The sequence below is a fragment of the Octopus bimaculoides genome, chromosome 21 (assembly GCF_001194135.2).
Source record: "Octopus bimaculoides isolate UCB-OBI-ISO-001 chromosome 21, ASM119413v2, whole genome shotgun sequence".
NCBI lineage: Eukaryota > Metazoa > Mollusca > Cephalopoda > Octopoda > Octopodidae > Octopus > Octopus bimaculoides.
Genome location: NC_069001.1, coordinates 5987457 through 5990945, shown reverse-complemented (window position 1 = coordinate 5990945; position 3489 = coordinate 5987457). Strand labels below are relative to the sequence as shown.

At 36.5% G+C, this 3489-nt stretch overlaps 1 protein-coding gene across 2 annotated transcripts in view; it reads right to left on the bottom strand.

The window, feature by feature from the left end:
• Positions 1-3489, bottom strand: part of LOC106871943 (uncharacterized) — a 159670-nt gene that overhangs the window by 109596 nt on the left and 46585 nt on the right. Inside the window, exon 2 of one of the 2 annotated variants that reach the window (XM_052975395.1) lies at positions 2909-3298. The exons of the other annotated variant lie outside the window; for it this stretch is intronic. The gene's annotated coding sequence lies outside the window, so the exon portion shown is untranslated. The remainder of the gene's footprint in view (positions 1-2908; positions 3299-3489) is intronic. 2 annotated transcript variants of the gene reach the window in all.

Below are 3489 nucleotides of genomic sequence, written 5' to 3'. Positions count from 1 at the left end.
ATATATATATATATAAACATACATACTTTAGTTCGAGTGTATATATTTGTTTAGTGAAATGTTTGAGTGTCATGTGAAGAGATAATGTACTGACAAGTGAGATGAAATATTTCTTAATATTAAACCTTCTGAATATCTTACATGAGAGAGAATTTGATACACATTCAGATATACATATAAACAGATATGCTTGAATACATACAAAAATGGGTATAATATACATTTCATGTATACGTACTTCTATATTGTCCTTCACCAACCCCTTGTGAATTTCTTCTTTTCCTACTCCAAACACCCAAGGGACAATAGACGATTTCTCCAAATATAATATCGAAATCAATATCTCTATTTTACTTTTGTGTTGAACTGTTATAAAACTAGATTCAAGATTTCATTAATCTAGGCCAGAAGAACGGTTTCAAGTTTCAGCAGTACCAAATTCACTTCACTCACATGGAAAATCATGAGCCTCAGCACTTTCCGTCAACCCTCTTTGGGAAACTTGTGCATTGCTTTGTCAAAAAACGAAACGAAACAAAAACAACAAGAGTACTCAGAGAGCACAAACCTCCGCCAAGGCAACACCAACGTCCTCTCAACGATTAGCCGGAGGCGATTTTTAAAACGAGAATATCTGAAACATATAATCATGAAAAGTGATATGTTGACTGTTACATTCCAGGTTCAAATTCTGCCGAGGTCGACTTTGCCTTTCATCCTTTCAGGGTCTATAAAATAAGTACTAGCTGAACACTGGGGTCGATCGATCGACTTAAACCCTCCCCCAAACCTGCAGGCCGTGTGCCAAAATCCTGAAACTAATTATTACTTCTCAGAGCCCATAAGTACTAGAATTGATTTGTTCAACTAAAACCTCTTCAAAGGGTCCAATGAGTGAAGCAGTCCAATGAGTGAAGCAAGCAAAAAGATAAAAAATGAAATATAGTATTCAATATGGCCGACATATGAGAGAGAGGAAAGAAGAAAGAGCAACGCAAGAGGAGTCAACTGGATTGAACCCGTGGGTTTTGGAAATAGGAGGATGCTGTGACGTTCAGCACTTTTCAAGAGACTGGTTGGATAAGTGAAACGATTCATACAATTGGGTATAGAAACCCTCCTCTTCTTTTCTCCTTCCCTCTTTCCTTCCTCCCTTCCTCCCTTCTTTCCTTCCCTTCTCTTGGTACATGTTCTCTGTTTAATTGAATTATTCCTGAATATAAATTCAGGCATCTTGTTTACATGGTCTTTTACGTCAGCTTCATTCTTCTTCTTCTTCTTCTTCTTCTTCTTCTTCTTCTTCTTCTTCTTCTTCTTCTTCTTCTTCTTCTTCTTCTTCTTCTTCTTCTTCTTCTTCTTCTTCTTCTTCTTCTTCTTCTTCCTTCTCCTCCTCAATTACAAAAAAAAAAAAAATGAGGAAAATATAAAAAAAAAGGAAGAAAGAAGACTTACAACGTTTGCTAGTTATTCTGTTATACATTATACACACCTGATGCACAACGTACATGCCTTAGGCGTGAATATATTTGTATTTGCCAGGCTATTAAATCCCTTCACCCTCCCCTCCTTTTCTTCCAGTAGTAGCAGTCATGGTAACTATCGTACCATCACGCTCAGCTCCATGGAACTCAGGTGTGAATTGGTTTGTACAAAATTTATATGCGCTTTCAGTGCATATATATATATATATATATATATATATATATATACATGCACTCACATACACACACACTCATATTTGCATTTATGTATATATATGTGTATAGTTATATATTTACATATACATATATATGTAGATATGTATATGTAAATATATATGTGTATGTATATACGTATATACAGATACATGTATACAGATATATGTGTATGTATTAATATATATATATATATGTATGTATATATATATGCATATATACAGGCTTATACTCAAACACACAAGCACACACACATTCACACACACGCACACACACGCATACACACACAATTGTGTTGTTTTTCGTGAAAAATAAGCATATATAATACACACCTGTATTGGAAATATGTAGGTTTATATATATATTAAGAGATAAACACATCGAAATATAAAGTGTAAAAAAAAAAGGTTAAAAAAATGCACTGGATAAGTAAACAGAGACCATGAAAAATATTATTACAAAAAATTGACATTTACTTCGAAGTTTCAATCTTTTCTTTATGAAAAGAAAGTGTGTGTACACATATACATGCGCTTGCGAGGTGTGTATGTGTGTGTGTGTGTGTGTGTGTGTGTGTGTGTGTGTGTGCATGTGCGTGTGCCTGTAAAAAGGAGAGACGGGGAGAGAGAGAAAGGATATATATATAGAGAGAACAGGTGTAATTTAGGTGAATGGCTGAGATTTGCTTTGTAGTCGCAACGTCGTGGGTTCGATTCCAAGTGTAATTTTCAATAGTCTCGGATCGCCCCATACCCTGTAAGTGCAGGTGGTCAGACGGAAGCTGTGTAGAAGCTTGTCGGGTGGTTTGTACATACCATTCCGAAGTAGCTGTTTTGTCATACACATTATGTTACACTGAATCAGCAGGAATATCCTGTTATGGATACACGAGTCCGTGGAATATTCAGCCACTTGTATATTAATTCGGTTAATCAAACCCACTGAATCCTCATCGCCCAGTGACGGATATTCACCAACGTCACCACATACATATATATATATTTGATGATAATTTAGAAACTTTGAGATCTATAAGGTGAATTATTATAAACTGTGGATCACGAAGTATATAATGCCATACATGAAAGCTTGTTAGAAAAAAAAAGTTCCTTAGGAACAAACAGGGGGGGAAAAGGGGAATAGCGGCTAGCCTTCCTTCAAGATACTTTTCTAAACGATAAAAATAATTCAATACGATAAGAATAATTCAATACATTGTATACGAGGTGCATTTCCAACATATATACAAAACTCCATTCTCCTTCGATGTAGTATCCGCTGACTTCAGTGTACTTGCTGTAGCCTTCGTGAAGTCCCCTTGGTAGTCTTTCAAAGTGAATGTCCCAGGAGCCTTGTCACTACATCTTTCTTCTTACTATCTTCAAAACAACTGTCCCTGAAGTTCTCCTTCAGTTTGGAGATTATCCTCAACTCAAAGGGAGTAAAGTCTGAACTGTGGGGAGTGGAAGGGACAGTTTTGATGCCCGTCTCTGTCAAGTCGTTGGTTACCACGATGGAATTGTGACAAGTAGTGTCTTGTTGGCTATGACAAGCATTGTTAAGCAGATTGTGCTCAAAGTACTGTTACAGCTGTGTCCTTCAATCTGGAATGAAAAGGTGGCAGGTCAGCTTATTAGATGTGTAATAATGACTCACTAAAATTACAATTATCAAGGTCAGTTATAACAGCCTCTCCTTAAAAAAAAGTCTAAAATCAATTGGACTGACTGAACTCGGAACTATGTGATTGAGAAACACACTTCTTACCACACACGCACACACACGCGCGCGCGCG